We start from the raw sequence: 22008 nt of genomic DNA on the forward strand, positions 1-22008 counted from the left end.
CCTCAGACATGAAGGCTGTTTGCATAACCATTATTAAGTTTGCTGCTTTGAGCTCAATCTTGTGGAGGGTGGTAAGTGATGGACTCCTGATTTGCTTTGCTTCAGGAAAGACCAGGGAGGGGAGTCAGGTGTTTGGGGCACTTCCCTCCCTCTCAGCTGTCCTTCTTTTCTCTGTTGTCCCTTTGAAGCCACAGGGTGAACTGTGACTGCCATGACATCCCCCTGCCCCATAGCTTAGATCCTTGATCAAGGTCAGATACTGTGCAGCCCTCCCAGCTCTTCTCCCAAGCAGAGGCCACGAGCCCTGTCCAACGCCTGCCTGTGGCTCTCAGCTCTACCTCAGGACATTTATGACAGTCAGCATTAAAGGAGCATTGCATAGTACCATTAACCCAAAGAAGTGATTCTGAAGGTACAAGTCTGACCAACTCAGGAGGTTTAAGAAGGTTCCCTGTGCAAAGACCTTGATTTCTTTTTATATTTTCAATTTCTTTTTCTTTAATTTTTTATTAGTGATTTAATAATGATTAACAAGATTATGGGATAAGAGGGGTACAATCCATACAATCCCACCACCAGAGTTCCATATCCCCTCCCCTCCATTGGAAGCTTCCCTATTCTTTATCCCTCTGGGAGTATGGACCAAAATTCTTTATGGGGTGCAGGAGGTAGGAGGTCTGACTTCTGTAATTGCTTCTCCTCTGGACATGAGCATTGGCACATGGATCCATACCCCCAGCCTGTTTCTATCTTTCCCTAGTGGGGCAAGGTTCTAGAGAGGTGAGGTTCCAAAACACATTGGTGAGATTGCCTGCCCAGGGAAGTCAGGTTGGCATCACAGTAGCATCTGTAATTTGGTGGCTGAAAGGCATTAAGATATAAAACAACAAACTGTTTGATAATCAGGAACCTAAAGGTAAGTCTAGATCAGATGGAGCAAAGACCCCAATTTCTATATATGTCCATTTAACAGGCCTTTGTTGAGAGGTCAAAGGTAGAGTTTTGCTGTTTTGTTGGGTGGGGGGGTGCTACCTTTGACCTCAGAAAGTGTCATTTGAGGCTGTGGGTTAAGGTAGGAAGGAGAAAGGAGAAAAACCCCATTCAGGTGTTTTTTTTTTTTTTTTTTTTTGAGGTTGGAGAGGAGTTCTTTGACTAAAACAAGTCATTCTAAAAGCTGAGGAAGGAGTTCTTTGTAACTCAGTAGTAGCCAGAGTAAATGTTTCAGTAGTAGCCAGAGAAAATGTAGGTTGGATGCCAGGAAGAAATAAAAATTTCCCAGGGGAGGACACAGGCCAACTGAAGGAAATCAGTGTTCCCTCTACCCTCTGCCCCCAAACCCCAGGAAACTATAATGGCAGTGCCAAAGGCCAGCACAATTTCTGCTGTCCATATCATTTGGGGCTCATTACCTGCCTCCCCTCTTGACATCCACAAGTCTGTATTGCTTACACTATCTTGGAAACCAAACATGGTGTCTTCCTCTGTGACTATAGGCATTGCACTACAATCTAAATAATGACTCCAGAGGCAGAGCCAAGGGAGCTTCAGTGACTATCTTCAGTCTGCTTCAGAGGAGTGGGCAGTTAACTGCTGGGTCTGTGACCCACCCTGCTGTCTGCTGTGTGCTCTGAAAGTCTGGGAGGCCTGGCTGTGGATTCAGTGCACTTGTTACTGTGGAGGTGAAACAGGAGTAGACTTTGTGGCTTAGAGGAGGCAGGGCCCCAGCATCTGTGTCAAGTAGCGTAGTGGTCAAGCCCGACCTATGGCCATGACTCACCTAGTCAAACTCCAGCTCACAGACCAGGAAACTGTGACCTGCAGCTGTTGCATTTTTAGCAATTTGAATTTCAGAAGTGGTAGCATGCATCTTGGAATCCTTAGACTCGAATGGGCACCTTCAATACTTGTGTGTTTCTTAAGTAACTCACATTTTGGTACAGTGTTGTAACTAGGATCTAGGTTGTGAAAATGGCTACTTGGAAAAACAAACAAACAGACAACAACAAAAAACAGAAAACAAATGCCACAAACAAGATGGAATGAAAAACTGAGGGACAAGGGGAGTTGGGCGATAGCGCAGCGGGTTAAGCGCAAGGACCGGCATAAGGATCCCGGTTCGATCCCCCCGCTCCCCACCTGTAGGGGAGGTGCTTCACAAGCGGTGAAGCAGGTCTGCAGGTGTCTACCTTTATCTCCTCCTCTCTGTCTTCCCCTTTCTGTCCTATCTAACAACGACGACATCAATAACAACGATAACTACAACAACAGTGAAAAAAACAAGGGCAACAAAAGGGAAAATAAATAAAAAAGAAAAACTGAGGAACAAATGCTTAGAACTCACCACAGTGTGGGGGGGAAACCTGAATTTCTTTGATAAGTAAAGAATTGTTAAAAATTCAGAAGAAAAGGTTTACAAAGGCAATGGGAAATTGACAAAGAATATGCATTCGTCATTCACGGCAGAGGCAACTCAAAGGGCTCTTAAAATATCTGCAGAGTTGCTCACCTTCACTTGTGATAACAAAAAGACAGATTTGTGATTTGAGGCAATGTTTCTCATCTCTTTAATTGGTGAAAGATTAGCAGGTTCTTGTCTCCAGTGCTGCCCTGGCTAGGCTTTGCTTGGGGGGGGGGGGGAAACTTTCGGACTCTGTTGTTATTTACATTAGTAGAGTCTCTATGGAGATTAATTTGGTAACAACTATCAAAATAAGAAATGAGCATCCCTCACACATATTTTAGCATATACCCCCACAGTAATCATGCATAAGGATTTTTCACTAAAGCACAGGGAACAGGAAGAGAGTTAAAGGCTCAGTGATTAAGAGACTATATTTAACCAAAGAAAGGACTTACTGGGTAAAGATGGTATAACCATCTAATATTGCATAACAATTCACATAAATGAGAAAATTATATGAGTGCATATGATAAACTACTTGATGGAAAATAGTCATTGCAGAAGAAATGCTACTATTTATATAAACAGTCACAGAAACACGTACATCAGTGACTGTCCCTGTAAAAACATACACGTATATGAAATTGTTTACTTACGTATGCACAGATCATCTTTGGAAGGGCACACCCACCAAAATAGTGACAGTAGTTGCTTCTGGGAAAAAGAATTGAGGGACTGAGTGATGCAGGTTGAGGGAGACTTATCCCTGTTCTTTTGTTCCTTTTGAATTTTTATTTTATTTTATTTACTTATTTATTTTGCCACCAAGGTTATTGCTGGGGCTTGGTAGTGCCTGCACTATGAATCCACCACTCCTGGAGGCCATGTTTTCTTTTTTTTTTTCTATTTTTATTTGACAGGACAGGGAGAAATTGAGAGGGGAGGGGAGATAAGGAGGGGGAGAGAAAGATAAACACCTGCAGACTTGCTTCACCATTCATGAAGCATTCCCTCTGCAGGTAGGGAGTGTGTGTATATGGGGGTTGAACCCAGGTCCTTGTGCATGGTGCTATGCGTATTTAACTGGGTGTGCCACTGGCTGCCCCCACCTTTTGAATTTTGTATCAAGTGTGTGTTTTCCTGGTTTTAAAAAAAATGGTACATATTCAATTCATCTACCTGAGATTCAGGGCAATCTCCCCATCTCCCAGGCACAACCCCACCCTAGGTGACAGTGATCTTGATGAGGGACAGACCTGAGCAGGAGGCTGCATCTAAGACACATTCAGCTCTGGGCAGAAAGGCTCCTGGTACAGAGAAGTCCCCAAACACACTGGGATCAAAACAGAGCATTCGAGTTACCAGTGAGCTTGGAAACAAACACCTAGTTGCAGTAAATCACAAACCCATTATCAAAGGTCAATGTGACTCCCCCTGCCCCCCTCCCCTCCCTGCCTTGGGAAGAGAGGTCTGTGAGGGCAAGAGCAGTGTTGCCTTTCTTATCCTTGTAGGCTTTGCCTGTAGTGCTGAGATACTTAGCAATTATGGAGAGGAAATCATCTGGCTGAAGGGCTCATGGAGGTTATGTCTTCTCTAAGGGGGCCCACATTGGAAGCAGGTGGGGCCATGGAAAGACTATGGCATTTACAGGTGTAGGGAGACAGCATAATTGTTATCCAAAAGACTTTCATACCTGAGGTTCCAAGTTCAATCCCCAGCACCACCATCAGCTAGAGCTGACCAGTGCCTGGTCTCTCTTTCTCTCTGTATCTCTTTTATTAAAAAAGAATAAATCAATAAAATGCTAAGGAGAGAATATGACATTTACAACCAGCCTGCCTAGTGTTGGAGTGTGGCCTCAACACTTACGAAGAGGATAGTGTCAAGTTAACTAAAGGAGGAGGACATTAGCTTGAGGTGAGTCTAAGGCCAGAGTGACCCACCTAAGCAACTCAAGATATGAGCCTATTAATGCCTCAAGTCTGTGAAGCTGAAATGTCAAGGGCAACCAGTCACAAACAGCTAACTGGACTTTAAGTTCAATCAGTCTAATAATATCCTCTCTTTGCTCCCACAATTTTCCATATATATTTTTTAAATTACTTATTTTCCCTTTTGTTGCCTTTGTTGTCTTTTTATTGTTGTTGTAGTCATTGTTGTTGTTATTGATGTCGTTGTTGGATAGGACAGAGAGAAATGGAGAGAGGAGGGGAAGACAGAGAGGGGTAGAGAAAGACAGACACCTGCAGACCTGTTTCACCACCTGTGAAGTGACTCCCCTGCAGGTGGGGAGCCAGGGGCTCGAACCTGGATCCTTAAGCCAGTCCTTGCGCTTTGTGCCACGTGCATTTAACCCCCTGCGCTGCTGCCCGACTCCCCAATTTTCCATATTAAGCCTTTCTCCTGTTCTCTGTCTGCTAGCCTTCCTAACTACTTCTAACTTGGCACCACATGATTGGGATCAATGTTTGCACAAATAGACTCAGTGTAATATGCCTTAGTTTATCTTTTAACTATAGACAGGAAAAAATCCGTAACTTTTCTGAGACTCAGTTTTGATCAGCAAAAGGGAGATGATTCTATCCCACAGGGCTGTCACTGACCTGACACGAGGGCCGTCTTTGGGCCCCTACCTGCCCACGTCCTCTAGTGCTCTAAGATGACATCCTTAGACTGGCAGATGATGACATTAGTTAATGGGCTTTTGCTAGTTGACCAAGAGTTGAATTCTGTCTGTCTGTGAAAATGATAAACTATGGGGTTTAGGGTCAATGACTTGACCTCTTTGTGTAGCCTAATCTGTAGAATTGGAGTAGCAGTACCTATCTCATGTAGGATTGTGAGGATCAAAAGAAAACCTATGTTTTACTTTCATGCTCTTAGCGTCAAGTTAGACTTAGCAAGAGCAATAAAACATATTATCTCTGGGGGCTAGGCAGTGGCACGTCCTATAGATGACATGCATTACCATGTATAAAGACTGGGGTTCAAGGTCTAGGACTCCACCTATTAGGGGAAGGGGGCTCATAGGAGTTGAAACAATGCTGTAGGTGCCTCTCCCCCCTTGCTATCTACCCCATGCCAATTTTTCTCTGTCTCTATGAAAATGATATTAAAAATATCAACTCTTTTTCTTCCTAGCATTATTTTGAAGCACCTTGCTAAATCTAGCCGGCTGTTTATTGATCTTAAACAAATATGGCTGTCAGGCTGAATTTTTGGTTTCTTTGAGCATGCAGTGGGAGGTTTTGGGACTGGCAGCACAGATGGGGCCCTTCTACACTTACCAAAGCTACTGCTCCACCCTGTGGGTGCAAATGACCCAGTTAGGCCCACTTGTTTCTCAGGAAATTATTTCCATCGGCAAGTGTCCATGTCCAACTAGACCAGAGATGAGTGACTGAGAAATAACTAAATCCATGCAGTTCAGTGAAGAACATGAAGCATTTGGGCCAGTCTTTGAAGAAAATAAAAATGGACTTCAGAAGGCCTCAGTGAAGAGTAGAGGGAAGTCTATTACTGGGGCTAACTCTGGATTTCTGTCTGAGGTTCCCAGTTTGTGAAGCTTAGGCCTTTTTTTTTTCCTTTCAAGAAAAGGTATCATATGAAAAGGGAGCAAGAATGGGCCTGTAGGGGAGATATTCTCTTAATAAAAATATTGGGAGAGTCAGGCAGTAGTGTAGTGGGTTAAGCATAGGTGGCGCAAAACGCAAGGACCGGCATAAGGATCCCAGTTCGAGCCCCTGGCTCCCGACCTGCAGGGGAGTCGCTTCACAAAGGGTGAAGCAGGTCTTCAGGTGTCTGTCTTTCTCTCCCCCCCTCTGTCTTCCCCTCCTCTCTCCATTTCTCTCTGTCCTATCCAACAATGACATCATCAACAACAACAATAATAACTACAACAATAAAACAACAAGGGCAACAAAAGGGAAAGTAGATAAATAAATAAATAAATAAATACATATTTTTTAAAAAGAAATACTGGAAGCTTGTGGGTGGTTGTAGAGGGTGGAGAAACTGAGGCAAAGAATGCCATACAGGTTGCCAGTGTGCCGCTGAGCTGGCCATGAAAATAATGTCAGGATGGAACTTTATTATAGGAATTTACTAGCAACATAACTCAGTATATCCCTCCTCTTGAACAAGACCACACATTTCCATAACACCTGTGATGAGGAGGAGAAGGAATGTTTTGGGGGGTGAGATGGATGGGGTAGGAGAGGGATCAACACCAGGCACCTATAATTTAAAGAAAAAAGCCCCAAACAACACATCCTATGGAAAGCATGCTCAGAAGTAGCTTGGACCTCCTGCAGATGACATAAAACTCAAGGGATAAGCCCCCACACCTACAAAGGTTCCCACCATCCTAAGACAACAGCAGGGAAGGAGGCCTGGTTTAGCCTAGCTCCTTTATGACTGACCACTTGTGTCCTGATGCTTATTCTGAGCCTTTGGGTTTCTGAAATGGTGTTACCTGGGATCTGAAGGCTCTCTGACAACAGATACTGGAATCACAATTTCACCCAAGCTCCCTTTTCACGGAGTAAGGCTGACACTGGGTCAGTCAGACCTCTGGTCTGCAGAAGGACCCAGCAAGGTTGAGGAGGTGACACCCAGGGGTCCGCCAATAATCTGCAAGCTCAGGTCATTCCAGAAACACAATAGGACCTCAGCACCCTTGGAACAATGAGAGGAGAAATTGAAAGAGACTCTGAGCTCTTAAATGATGATAATTTGAAAAAAAAAATTCACCACCATGAAATTTCAACCCAAGAAGGGCCTTCAGTGGGAGGCCATACAAGCAGGATTCTGCAACCTTATTTTGTAAGCACTCCCTCCCAAAGTTTAAATATTAATTTGTCTGTAATTGGCGGCGAAAACAAACAGGCAATTAAAAACGCTACAAAGCTGACTTTCTCTTGCCTCTGCTCTCCCCTCCCTTTTCATTTTGCCGCCGCCTAGAACTGGTTGTAAGACAATAGGACCCCGAGCTGTGTGGAATTCTAAGCCCGAGCTTGCCTTAAAGCTACAATATGGATTTAATTTATATGCAAATGCAAGCAATAAAAAGGCAGACACTGTAGAAATTATAGGTCCCCCCTCCTTTTCTTAGGAGATGCTTAAACCCTTTCTCTCCTCTTCCAACTAAGACCTAATTATTATTGGCCCCGCTACCTGCTTCCCCCCACCCTTGCCCATTCTGGGTGTAAACTCAACCATTTAAGAAAAGACACAGAATATTGGGGTAAAGAGACAGCATCAGGATAATTTCACAGTCCGACTCCCCCTCTTCCCTTCCATCCATCCCCCACCAGCCACCATCCCTCCCCCCCTTTTTTCCTGCCTGGGCCCTCCTGTTGACCAGTAGAACGCAAAACTGATCAAAGCCAGCCGGAAGCCCTAAGTAGGCCAAAATGGAGCTAAAGTATGCTAATAGAGTAGCTAAATATACTTTAATCCTGTTATAATACAAGGTAACTCAGAGGCAAGGGAAAGGGCCCGGTGGCTTTGGCAGGGGGTGGAGGAGGCACTTGGGGACCCCTGTGAGCCATGAATAGAAGTTGCTTCCTATTCTTTCTCTGGCTGGGGGTTGGGAGGGGGCCTCCTTCCTCAGATGCCCACCCCAGCCCCGCCTGCCCCGTTTGCTGAGTGTCAACAGTTGGGTGAGCAAGACTTCTCAGTCCTTAGATCAGTACCCTGTGACCCTCCACATTGAAGCCCAGGCCATTCAACCAAGCCTTCCAGCTGTTGCCTGGAGGATGAAGTTTTTTTTTTTTTTTTTCCCTTCTTCTTCAAAGTAGAGGCTGGCTTAGGAGAACTAGGCAACAGTTTTAAATTATGTCCTCACCACCACCCAGCTTGCTCTGTTGATTCTGGGGTGGGGGTATCTGAACAAGGACTGCCTGGTCTTGCCTGGGGAGGAGTTATGTAGATGACTGATACAGAAGTAGATTTTTGAACAAATACACAGACAGACTTTGAACACAGCTGAGCAACCTCTGCCCAGCTTCAGAGTCCTTTCTGCCTCCCTAGCAGGGATGTTAGAGAAAAGAGAGGAATCATTCATTTTCTAACTTGCCTGGGGTCCCTCTATTTCTTCTCTCTCTCTTTCTTTCTCCCCCCCCCCCCCCTTTCTGGAATCTGGGCTTTGGGAACTCATTCCAGAACTTCAGGGAAGTAGTTCCTGGGTTTGATTTTACCAAAGGACTGGGTCCCAAGGACTTCAGAAAAGAATGATGTGATTTTCGAGCCAGGCGACTGCCACTGGTATCAGAAGATTAAAAAAAACAAAGGCTGTCTTGAGGCCTGCCTCCCACATTGTGGCTGGAAGTCTGAAGGTTGGAATGGGGTGGAGTAGTGCAAACACCTCCCCCCCTCCACCACCATCTCTCTGTTAAGTACAAATTACATACTAAGTTGAAATGGCATATTTTAGATTGGCTCAGTTTTATGAGAAGGTCGGTATACCTCTCTGAAATGGAATTCAATCCTGAATTTTTTGTTTGGATGCAGACACAGAGCTCTCTCTCCTCCATTCTTTTTGTTCTTCTTCTTCTTCCTCTTCCTTTTCTTCTTCCACCCTGCACCCTTTAAATGTGCACTTAGATGCTGGGGGGTGGGGGGGAGAATCCTCCTCCTCCTCCTTTGTTTTATTTATTATCTAATGAGAAGAAAGGGGTGGGTGGGTGAAGTCCAGATAGATCATCACTCTGGAACACATGGTGCTGGGGATAGAACTCAGTAACTCATATCTCATATTTGAGAACCCAAGGCCTTATCTATTGTGTCACCTCCCAGGCCACATTTGACACTGTGCTTAGGGATGATAGGTTTTATGAAGCAGACCAGAAAAAAACATGAACAGTTAGGTCTGCCCTAAAATACTGGCATTGTGCAAACAAATATTCCCCCCATTTTTGTCCCCTCTAGTCTTAGATTCCCTGGCCTGTAAAGTGTAGGGTGGGGAACAGGGGGTGGGGAAGCTCTAGGAGATGATCTCAAAGCTCCTCTGAGGATTCTGACATCTGGTCGTCCATCAGTCCCCATCCTCTGCAGCAAATGTCTGTATGGATTTGGAGGTTTCCTGCCACAAGAGGTGCTGGATGTATGTGTGGTGTCTATATAGAACCCCCCCTCCCCACCCCCAGGAACTCAGAGGAAAGACCTTGGAGGGACGAGGCCACCAAATGCAAAGAAAACCCATCAGCTTCAATTTAAGAAACACCAGAATTTGATCTCTCCTCTAGCACAGAGGGGCATTGAGTTTGGCAACAAATTCTTCACTTCTCCACACTTGAGTTTGTTACAATCTCTGAAAGGGGATAGGCATACCTATTATGTCTTGGGTGTGTGTGTGTGTGTGTGTGTGTGTGTGGTGGGGAGGGTTCAGGATCAGATGACCTAATATTTTTAACATACTACCTATCGTTCATAGGTCATGGCTAGTACTGCTTGAAAATTAGCTCTTAGTTATTGTAAGACTTAGAACATTGTTGTTCTATGTTATCAGATGAGTAATTCCTATTTGTCCTTTTGAGTTTTGTTTTGTTTTTTCCAAAAGTCAAAAGCAAGACTCAAATGGAGTCAATCTGGAGTGGTCACCTCTTCCCATCATCTTTCCTTTCAAATGTGAGGGCGCTGGTGTTGCTCAGACCTGGTTTCTAAATGGTCCTCAGACGGTCTAAGGCTCTCTCACCCTGCCTCTGCTTCTGTCTTTCCTCTCGGATACCTCCTTGGAGTTCTGGTCTAAAAACTCAATAAGCATAAAGGAAAAAAATATGAAAACTACTTGCAAATGTCCCATCTGGCTAAGACTTTCTATTTCTCACTTGAGTAGACACCCCCCAACCATGAATCTTGAAGCCTGAGTCATCATTTCTGTTCTTGCAACAACTCATCAAATGGTTTTAATTATATGGTGTTTTTCCAAGTAAACAACCCCACTCAAAGAGAAAACAATCTCCAGTTCTTGTTGCATTATGACGGGAATCATCCCAGCACCATAATTTCTGGTGACATCAGTGGCCCCCCGAATCTTCCATATAATCCTTGTCCTGTGTCTGCCATCTTTTGCTGGTGGCGAAGAGGAATCAGAAACCAGCTCAGAGGCAGGATGGGGTGGGGGGGGGGGCGGGAATGTGCAGTTTGACTTTAGGATGAAGTTCCAGCTGAAATCCAGGAATTATTTTGGTAACAGTTTTGCTAGGGGAAAAAAACATACATTTTTTGTTTTCGTCACAAACAAATGCAATGTTATCCTGACTAGAGACTGACCCACGAATCATCCTCTGGTTGACTTCCAGAGCTCTGCTGCTGGTGTGTGAATAGTAACAGCGATTATGGAGTGATTCTGCTCCTTCCTTCCTGTAAACTCTTGATGTTCCACACAGTCATTAACATTTCTCTGCATGTCTCATTATGATCTCATCAAACATTTATTATTACTTCAAGATGGATAATTAAAATTTTATACAGTTATTTCTCTGTCTGACAATCCAATAGATTTCCACCCCCCTCACTTCCACTGCTCATCTGCATCCTCACAAGCGGGTGATAAAACTCATGGACTTTCAATGGCAGATGCAGAAAGCGAGGGCGTAAACTCTAAAAATTCATTTTGAAGAGGAGTTTGGATCCCTAAGAACTGACTCCGTTTTTGCTATTGCAACTGCTAAAGAATCAGAGATGGCCTGTTAGGGCGATCCTTATTCTTCATCAAATGAATAGTCCGATTACTCTGGTAAGGCTCCGGGACAGATAAACTAGGGACACGAGTTATTTTTTTTTTTTCTCAAGGCCAGAAATGGATTTGTTAGAAATGAATACTCTCAGACAGCAAATGCAATAAACTCAAAAAGATTAGTGAAGAATTACTCTTTTCCAGGATGCATATTACATGTAGGATTAGAAATCCTGATATGGATTATATATCACACATACTGCACAGAACACAGATATATCAAATTCCTGACAACCAGGATGAGAATGTCTTTTTTTTTCCCCTCCCCACTGGAATTTAAGAATGGTGGTCGATTTTCGGCTACTTACAACTCGAAGAGATTTCCGGATGGGAAGAACACCTGGCCTTTACAAGCCTGAGCTCTCTTGCTTTTTGTGTTCTGTTCCTGACCCAGACCTGGATCTCTAACAGGAAGCTCATCTGAGACTAAACTTGACCCTGAGGGGCCTGCCGTGGAGTTTCTTAAATTGCTGGAATTTTGACTGTGTGGCTACATATCTCACTATTTCACCAACAAACAAACCATCGGCACCAAGATCCAGGAAATTTAAGAGTGTTTTACATGTCTCCTTTAAATAAGCAGACCAGGGAGATGTCAATTCAGTCCATTCAATTTAATTAACTGGATTAATGGCACTTAATTTGGGAAAAATACTAATGCTGTCCTTTAATTATTGCCCTGATTCAAAGTAGAAAAGCCATATGGGGGTTTTTGGACATTTCTAAAGTTTTTAAAAAAGCAAATGTGCTTTGAAAAGCATCACTTGGCAAACCACCCTCTCCCTCTCTTTGGGGGCTTTTCACACATAACTGGTTCAAGTTTCAGCATGGTTCACCAGGAGAACTTTTGTTCTGATTCATTTGGCTAGGCAGGGGTTGAGCCGATGGAGCAGCAATGACTGGGTTCTGAGTTGCTTGAGAAGACAGAAGGATCCCCCCCCCCCAAATCAAGGGCCACTCAGGCCATTTAGCCATTGTGTGCATATACCTGGGTCATTTCTGACCTCAGAAGCTCACTTTCTGGGATTAAGCCAGCTCCTTCTCCCAGGCTAGTCATCTGCTCTTAGTGGCAACCATTTAACCACACACAGCTACATTTTTTTTTCAATATAAAAAATGGGCCTGGCATGTGAAGCCGATAGTCCTTGCCTTCAAGAAGCTTCAATTCACTTTATTGTGCTCTGACTATGTGCTGATCAAGAGAAACAGTATATATTGTAGGCAGAATATAGTTGAGTCCCCATGTAGCTTGTGTAGGGATCCCAGGAGGTCTGAGGTATTTTGGTATGTGGGTGGGGGGTACTCAGGGGTGACTCCATCTGTGCAAAATTTATCTTCGTAACTCCCACTCTGCTTAGGAAACATGTGAAAACTCTATATAACTGGACATTTTAAAATAATTTTTTATATTTATTTGTTTTTTTTTCCTTTTTGTTGCCCTTTTTTATTGTTGCTGTAGTTATTATTGTTGTTATTGATGTCCTCATTGTTGGATAGGACAGAGAGAAATGGAGAGAGAAGGGGAAGAGAAAGATAGACACCTGCAGGCCTGCGTCACTGCTTGTGAAGCGACTTCCCTGCAGGTGGAGAGCCGGGGGCTTTAAATAGGATCCTCACACCGGTCCTTGCGTTTTGCGCCATGTGCATGTGACCCACTGTGCTACCGCCTGACCCCTGGAAAATTTTCATAATTATACTTATGGATGTTCTTTGCAAAAGGCCATTGGACTGTTTCTTCTCTTTCTTTTCTCTCTCTCTCTCTCTCTCTGTGTCTCTCTGTCTCTCTCTAACCACCAGAGCACTGCTCAGCTCTGGCTTATGATGGTACAGGGGATTGAACCTGGGACTTTGGAGCTTCAGACATGATAGCCTCTTTCGTAACCATTATGCAATGCCCTCTGTGTCTCCTCTTTTATTCCATCTTTAGAGTTTTCCTCTTTTGTTCTGCAAATTTTAGTTTTCAAGAGGCTCCATCTTAGGTTTCAGCATCTCAGCATATCTCTTCCCCTTCTCCTCCTCCTCTCCCTTCTGTCATTAGGGTTGTTGTTGGGGCTCTGTGCCAGCACTATGAATCCAACGCTCCCTGTGGCCATTTTTTTTCTCTTTTTCCTTCCTTTCTTCCTGCCTGTCTTTCTTTATTTTTATAGGATAAAGTGAAATCGAGAGGGGAAAGGGATAAAGAAAGACACCTTCGGACCTGCTTCATCACTCATGAGCCCTCCTACCTGCAGGTGGGGAGTGTGGGCTGGGACCTGTGTCTTCTGCACATGGTGCTGTGCACTTGGTCAGGTGTACCATCTCCCAGCCCACTCAGTATTCTTTATACTCCAAGGCAAGAGGGTTTTCTGAGCTCTTCTTGTGGTCTACCTATTAGATTTTTGCGGGGAGGAGATGGAGGACAAGACACCCCTTCTGATTATGAAGGCAGTAGCTAAAATTTGTTGATGGGTGGTGAAGTCACTCTCAAAACAATTCTTTGTGGTAGGTATTGTCATCATTTTGGAGAGAGGAAAAATGAGTCCTAGAGTGTTTTTTTTTCCCTCCAGGGTTGTTGCTGAGGCTCAGTGCCTGCACCATGAATCCACTGCTCCTGGAGGCCATTCCCCCCTTTTTTGTTGCCCTTGTTGTAGCCTTGTTGTGGTTATGATTGTTATTGTTGTCATTTGTTGTTGCATAGGACAGAGAGAAATGGAGAGAGGAGGGGAAGACAGAGAGGGGGAGAGAAAGACAGACACCTGCAGACCTGCTTCACTGCCTGTGAAGCGACTCCCCTGCAGGTGGTGAGCTGGGGGCTTAATCCGGGATCCTTAAACCGGTCCTAGTGCTTTGCACCATGTGTGCTTACCCCACTGTGCTACTGTCCAGCCCCCCTAGAGTGGTTTTTAAATTATCAGTTTTTTCTAGATGCAAACTTTACTAAAATCAGAACTTCCTTAAAAGTAGATGATGTTTAAAAGGTAAACCAGACACATTTGTCATCTTCGGCAGGGGCAGGAGGGTGCCAGGGACCATGCTAAAAGCAAATGGAGATGACATCACAATTGTTGAGCCATGTCACATTCAGAAGTGTATGTGAGACCCGTGCTTTTGCAAGACTTCAGACATTCCATGCCACTAGGCTGATCAAAACAATCCAAGGGGGCTAGCCAGGGGTGAGGGTGAGCGCAGATGTGCTCAATGTTAGGTTGTGTCTGGGCACACAAAATGATACATTTCTTACTGACTGGTCAATACCAGCACAATAAAGAGAGAATAAGAGAAAAAAAAGTGCAAAATGAAAAAACTGCACATGTTGCTTGAGTGTGAGTAGCCTGGTGATTGCTAAGCTGCTTTTGTAATAGATGATACTCTCGAATCCATCTTCCCAGTCCCCCAGACAACAAGAGGGTCAGTCTCTGATAACCAGAACGTTACTGGAGGTCATTTTCTGTCAGGCAAGTGCACAGGAAAGATGAAATGAACTTAAACCTTGCCCTGGAAGAAACCCAATGGCCACTGGATACAGACATGCTGACTAGAGTGATTTACATACCTCTCTACAAGTCTGAATGAGGGAGTTGGAGTTGGGTTACTTGACCACTGGTTGTGTGACGTCTCAGTGTTTTTTAATTAAGCCAGATACCCTTTGTGTGTGTGTGTGTGTGTGTGTGTGTGTGTGTGTGTGTGAAATTAGATGACAACTACTTAATACTTCTTGAAAAGATTATACAGGTTTGCTCTGGGTGGCCTATGGTTCTATGTCTATGGGTCAGGTGGGGCCTCCAATGTGTGTTCCATTTGGCCTAGAAATCCTGCCTCCTCTTGGACAGATATGAAGCAAAGTGGAGAAAGCAGAGGCAGGAGCTTTGTAAACCTGTTAGACACTTTGTCCTGTGGCAAGCACGTGAGGTTTATGCCATTTGGAGAGGAATGTGGGGACAATTAAACAATGTTTAGGGCCAGCAAAGTAGCTCACTTGGATAGTATACTGTTTTGCAATGCACAAGACCTAGGTTTGAGTCTGACTCCCCTCCCCCCCAACACACACACATACACATTGAAGGAAGAAGCTTCAGTGCTGTGGTCTGTCTTCCTCACTGTGCCACTCTAAAAAGATACAAATGGTGTTTAGAACTGTGCCTGGCAGATAGCAGAAGTGCTGCATCACTAGTCTATAGTGAATATTTTCCTAATATACTTAAATTAACAACAGCTTTGGGGTAATTTTTTTGTTCTATTTTGAGGTGATGCCATTTATATGATCTTAGGAGAGGATAGTTTGGGGTGCTACTGTCTATTCCTCTCTTCTTATTTCTGCTTTGTTCTTTGCTGTTGATATAATGACACTTCAATTGTGGAGAAGTCCAGTGATTTACCCAAATGCCCACAACGAGGTTGCTTGGACTTCTGCTGAGTTGTGGATGCTCTGAGGTTCCATGTCTCTCTTTGCTTAGTCCAGGATGAGGCTGAGAGCTTGTCTGATAGGGAAGCATCATATCATCTGAGTCTGAGTACTAGTGTGTGGTTCAGATGACTACCTGTGGTCTATATAATGAGACCTGACATGTGTGGGGGAATTAGGAATTGAGGACAAGGGTAGAAGGCAAAAGAATGGGAAGAGTCAGGAAATGTGCAGAGGACAATTACTATCTTGGGAAGAATGAGTCTCTGATTTTTGGAAACTCCCCATTTCTCTGACACTGAATAATTTTTCTCTACTTTGTAATATTCTGCAGGGTTTGATGCTTCCTTATACTCATAGTATGTCTCTCCTAGTAGGCTGTAATTTCCACTAGAGATATTTTGGTTGCCGCTATATTTCCCAAGCCAAGTAGAGAACATGGGGGCAGAGCAGGCAGACTGCACACTGTTGTATGAATAGTTGTGCTGATAAGAGCATAAACAAGAATATTTCCATAAGTTTTCATCCTTCTTGCATTAAATGGGAGGATCAGTCACAGCTGCATTGGTGGCAAGGAGGTTTGAGCCATTTGTCTATAGTGGCACTGCTAAAAATAATTACTGGTAGATTAGATCCAGAAGCCAGTTCCCTAACTCTCAGCATGGGACTGAGTCCTTGCATTGCTTCAAATATAAATTCCACAGTATTGGAAATATCATTCTGCTGCTTCACTACATGTGAGTGGGAAAGAAGCTTTGAGCTAAGTGCTTGTAATTGAAGAAGAAGAAGAAAAAAAAAAAACAATCATCAGAGTTTCATGGGTAGGGTTTCATGTAACTGTGGTTTTATATGGCTGACAACATAACAGAGCTTGTTGGATTGAAATGAAAATGAAAATGATGGCCAAAACCTTGTCTGACATCATTCTCCACATGGAAAGTGGGACTTGCTTTCTTGCTTGAGGAGAGAAGTGAGAGTTTCCATCCCAGACTGGCCATCAGACTTGGGCAGCTTAGAGGAGGGAGAGGGTCACCCCATCCATTCATAAAGTTACAGACTCAAGGTGCTCAGGCTAAAGGAAACTTAGAAACACCGTGTGAACCTGTGCTTCCCAGAGAACACTGCACATGCCCCTGCTTGAGCACAAGAGGATGAGCAATTCATACCTTCTATTGCAGGAGTTACCTATTTATTTGAATGTGTAGTAGGCAAAAATGACTCTTTTATCAATCCCATAACATTAGGTTGTTATTCCTTAGCATAAACCCTGCAAAAAAAAAAAAGAGTGATAGGAAAGAAGAGCCTTATATTTATTAGAGAACACAAATGATGGGAAGATGGCAAAACTCATGAGGGCAAAAAAGAACCTTAGTTTATGAGAAACTTAATTGTTGTTATTGCTAGGGTTTCACTGCTTTGGACTGACTATTTTTCAGACAGAAGGAGAAATACACACACACACACACACACACACACAATCTAAAGATTAAATCTTCGTCCATGTGGTAGAGGTTGGATTTATGTCTGAGTTGCATGTGTGACAAAAGAGGAACACTGTGCAGGTGAACTATTTTGTCAGTACAAGAAAAATTATTATTATTATTTTAGTTAAGGAAAAAGACCCATCATAATGGTCACTAAATAAACTAGTGACAAATAGATGTTGTAGGGCCAGGTGGTGGCACAACTGGTTAAGAGGACATGATTTAGTGTGCAAGGACCCAGGTTCAAGTCCATGGTCCTTACCTGCAAGGGGAAAGCTTCATGAGGGGTGAAGCAGGGCTGCAGGTGTCTCTGTCTCTCTCTCCCTATCACCCCCTTCCCTCTCAATTCCTGGCTGTCTCTATTCAATAGGTAAGCAAAGATAATAAAAAAAAAAAAGAAATTCAAACTTCTTACTTACCCAGACATATTACTTTTTATTGAGCTAATGCTGTGTTATACTAGTGTAGAAGCTTTTGGTATGTGTCCTTATGAATCAGTGTCTGAACCTAATGCATTCTGTTTGACATCAAAAGTCCAGTTCCATTCTTCAACGTATAATGGAGCCTTTTGGCTCAAATGACCTCCCCTCCATTCTGACTATCACTAGTTTGTTATTATTTTTCATTGTCTGTATGATTCTCCTACTCCCAAAAACTTTTTCTTGAGGAGGGAGGGGGGAGAGAGAAAGGAAGAGAGAGAGAGGGAGAGAGAGAGAGGGAGAGCGGGAGGGAGAGGGAGAGGAAGAGGGAGAGGGAGAGAGAGAGAGAAACACCAGTCCTCAAACATGGCAGTGGTTGGGGCTTTACTAGGTGACCAATCTCCTCTCCCCCACTACCCATCTGGCATTATTATATAGAAGTTTGTTTTTGTTTTATTTCATTAATTCATTTTTTAGTCTTCCACCTAAGTGAAATCATACAGTGTGGGGCTTTTCCTGTGTAGCTTATTTGACTATGCATAGTACCTTTTAAGGTCAGGCATATTACTGCAGATGGCAGGATTTTTTTCATCATTTTTTAAATATCCCAGTATTATTCCATAATGTTTATGTCCTGCATCTTTATCTGTTCACTTGCTGATGGGCACTTAAGTTGTTTCCAACTCTTGGCTATTTTGATTATTAGAATGTTTTTGACCTTGTGTCTCCTATTGAGATCACATATTTATCAGCTATTAACATTACTTTCTCTGCCAGAGTGATACTTGGGATAAGATATATAAAAACTATAAATGAAGGAGGATAACTTTAAATAAATGAAATGCAATTTAAAAATTATAAATCTTTTATTTGTGAACAGAAAAAGGGAACTAAACATAAAAATCAAATACAAAAGCTATGAAATGTGATAGAGATGGAAGATGTACAAAGGTACATTAAGTAATACTGTTTAATTTTCTTTTTTTAAATTTTTTTCTAGATATCTTAATTTTATTATCTTTATGGGTAGAGACAGCCAGAAACCAAGAAGGTGGGGGAGACAGTGAAGGAGAGAGAAAGAGAGACACCTGCAGCCCTGCTTCACCATTCGCAAAGCTTTCTCTCGGCAGGTGGGGATCAGGGGCTCGAACCCGGGTGCTTGTGCATGTATGTTCAACCAGGTGTGCCACCACCTGGCCCCACTATTTAACTTTCTACAAACTTCTCCTGTTAGTGGCAAAACAGATTTTGCTCTCACTCAAAATTATTAGTTTTAGTGAAATGTATTTGAATATAATTTTAATGTTAGCTTAATCATAACCATGAGACTAAAAATTCTGGTTCCAAGTTTATTTTAAAAAAACACTTAGTTTGTAATAGCTGTCAGAGCTGAAAAAAATTGTTACAAAGACACAGTAATCCAAATGGAAGAAATGCAATGCTGGCTGTGCTTACTAAATCAAGATGCTTATTGAAAAAAAAAAATACCATCCAGCAATTATGCAAAGAGTTTTATTGAAATTCATCTAGTCAGCTAGTCAGTTTCCATCTTCCTTAATGTCAGTTTTCGTAAACTAATCAAAAGCTATATTTTTAACAAATGGGTTCAAGATCCACTGAAGTTCTTCTTTTGGAAAAAAATTTAAATAGGTTAAAATTGTCTCCAAGTTTTTAAAGTGTGTAAATATTAGGGCTGTTTAAAGAAAAAATATTACATATATTATTTCAGTGACTAAAATCATGTAAGGATGATGCTTCCAAATGCTTCCAAACATAAATGCTTAAAGTACTTTCATTAAAGCACTCATTAGTTTAGCAAAACAATTGTTTATCACTCATATCTAAAACATTACTTTAAGGGGCTCACAAGATAGCACATGTGGATAGTAAGCTTCTTTTATCATGGGCACAATACATGTTCAAGCCTGTTTCTCACCACACTGAAGGAAGTTATGATGTTGTGGTACCTTTCTGGCTTGAATTTTTTTTTGCCAGTGAGGTTATCATTGGGGATTGGTGCCTACATGATGTCTCTAGAGCTCCTAGTGGTTATTTATTTTAATTAATTAATTAATTAATTAATTGAGGCTTAAATAAAAAGAGGTGGGAGAGAGAAGGGTAGAGAGACACCTGCAGCACTGCTCTGCTACTTGTGAGGCTGCCCCCACACTGAGAGTAGTAGCAGGGAAGGGACTTGAACCTGGGTGAGTGGAGATTGAATCTAGGATCTTGGAGCCTCAGGCAAGAGAGTCACTTTACATAACCATTATGCTATCTGCCTCCACCCTGTCTTTGCCTTTCTAGTTGAAAAAAGTCAGCCAGGAGCAGTGAAAATCCTGTGATGACAAAAACCAAACCAAAACAAAAAAACTTTAATCTGGAAGGAGTGGATTAAAAAAAAAAGGTAAAAAATTCCTACTTTTATACTGTAACAGTTTCATTGCCGAAAACCACAGCTATTATTATTATTGTTATTATTATTTAGTAAAAGTTGGTATTAGTAACCTTAAAATAATTGTTTTTAAAAATGTAATTACCGGGAGTCAGGCAGTAGCACAGCAGCACAGTGGGTTACAGCACATGGCGCAAAGTGCAAGGACCAGTGGAAGGATCCTGGTTCAAGTTTCTGGCTCCCCACCTTCAGGGCGGTCGCTTCACAGGCAGGTGTCTATCTTTCTCTCCCCCTCTCTGTCTTCCCCTCCTCTCTCCATTTCTCTCTGTCCTATCCAACAACGATGATATAAATAACAACAACAACAACAATAACTACAACAATAAAAAACAAGGGCAACAAAAGGGAATAAATAAATATTAAAAAAAATGTAATTACCATGAGATAACCTATAGTCCTCTTATGTTAGAAAACATCTTAATAGTCGTTCTGTGTCTCACTACAGAGTGTCATGATCATTTAAGTATGCGAGGTGATGTGGTCCACAGGTCCCACAAGAACTGTCCATGTGACAAGATGCTGAAATACTGGAGGAGAGTCAAGGGGCCATCCTTGTTCTGTTCTCTGTACCCCTACATACCCACCTGACTCATGAGGGTTAGACTTAATAACCCAAGAGTGCTGAGTTCAGCTGAAGTCAGATATGTGTAACATTTCTGTTACAGATAATACACACAAGTAGACCTTCTTGTCCTTTGTCCACACACCCTTCTCTAAGGTGGTTGGCTTGGTCCATGATGCAGAGTGATAATTCACCAGAAGGGTGAGGTGAGGGATGGACATTAAGGAGAGTGGTCTAGGCTGCAGTGAGGGAGGCGTTGTGGGCATGTGTGGAGAGCACTGCATGAGTAGTGACTGGGAAGTGAGAAAGGTGCTGAAGGGAGTCCACATGGACAACCTCTGGGACGAGTCCTGGCAGAGCCTTGATGCCAGGAAGCCCATCTGCTCTCTCTGGGTTGGACTGCAGCCGCATTATAGGGGCAGCAGCTGAGGGTGAGGCACTTCTGGTTCCTGCAAAGTCACATGGTGTGACCTACTTTCTGGCAACTCCTCACCCCCTTCCTTTTGCCTTTGTTTTGGGGCCTTTGTGTCCTGTACTTTCATATCTCTTTGGTTCTCTGGTTCCTGGGGAACAATCCGACGACCTTGCTTAGGTCACAGACCTGTCAAAGGGGGTCACCATCTTCAGTTGTCTGCATAGCTGGCACCTCAAGGTTGGGCAGCTGTAGAACTTCTAAGGGTGAATGGGATAGTGGAGAGGGTTACAGTTACTGGTATTTATATACTTTCCTCATGTTTGGGAGCTAGTGTCTGCCCTAATCTAGCTTTCTAGTCCTATTCTCAACTCTGACACCATCTTTTCAGACAATACTTGTAGTCCACCTGCATTGCATGTTAGCTATCAGGCTCAGGCAAAAATTACTAAATCCATGGGCCACATGGAACATACCTAAAATAGACTTCCTAGCTTTTTCCCACCTGAAAACCCCTAGTTTCATCTGCTCTATTCTTACCATTGAGCTCCTGTTTATGAAATAATTTGTCCTGTTTTATATCTTACCGCCTTTTAGCCACCTAGTTGCAGACAATAACATGACACTGTTCTGACTTCCCTGGGTAGATGACTGACCTCACCAATGTGTCCTGGAACCCCACCTCACCAGAGCCCTGCTCCATTATGGAAAGATAAAAACAGGCTAAGGGTGTGGATCCACTTGCCAACACCCATGTCCAGTGGAGAAACAATACAGAAGCCAGACCTCCCTCCTCTGCATCCTATAAAGAATTTTGGTCCATGGTCCCAGAGGGATAAAGACTAGGGGAAACTTCTATTGGAGGGGATGGGACAAGGAACTCTTATGGTGGGAATTGTACTCCTGTTATCTTACAGTCTTGTTAATCATTATTAAATCATTAATAGAATGTTAAAGAGAGAGAAAGAGACCCAAAGGGAAGAGAGAGTGTCTGAGGGAGAACAGCATCTCTTTGTTGGACCCTCTCTCCTCACCTGCAGGGGAATCACTTCACAGGTGGTGAAGCAGGTCTGTAGGTATCTGCCTTTCTCTCCTCTCTGTCTTCCCCTCCTCTCTTGATTTCTCTCTGTCCTATCAAAAAAAAAAGTGTGAAAGAT

At 43.1% G+C, this 22008-nt stretch overlaps 1 long non-coding RNA gene across 1 annotated transcript in view; it reads left to right on the top strand.

Annotated features, from left to right (window-relative positions):
- The window catches only part of LOC132534326 (uncharacterized), a 65037-nt gene that overhangs the window by 25623 nt on the left and 17406 nt on the right, over positions 1 to 22008 (top strand). The window contains exon 3 of the long non-coding RNA XR_009546050.1: positions 19740 to 19829. This is a non-coding gene — a long non-coding RNA (uncharacterized LOC132534326). The remainder of the gene's footprint in view (positions 1 to 19739; positions 19830 to 22008) is intronic.

Source organism: Erinaceus europaeus, chromosome 18 (genome assembly GCF_950295315.1).
Source record: "Erinaceus europaeus chromosome 18, mEriEur2.1, whole genome shotgun sequence".
Lineage (NCBI taxonomy): Eukaryota > Metazoa > Chordata > Mammalia > Eulipotyphla > Erinaceidae > Erinaceus > Erinaceus europaeus.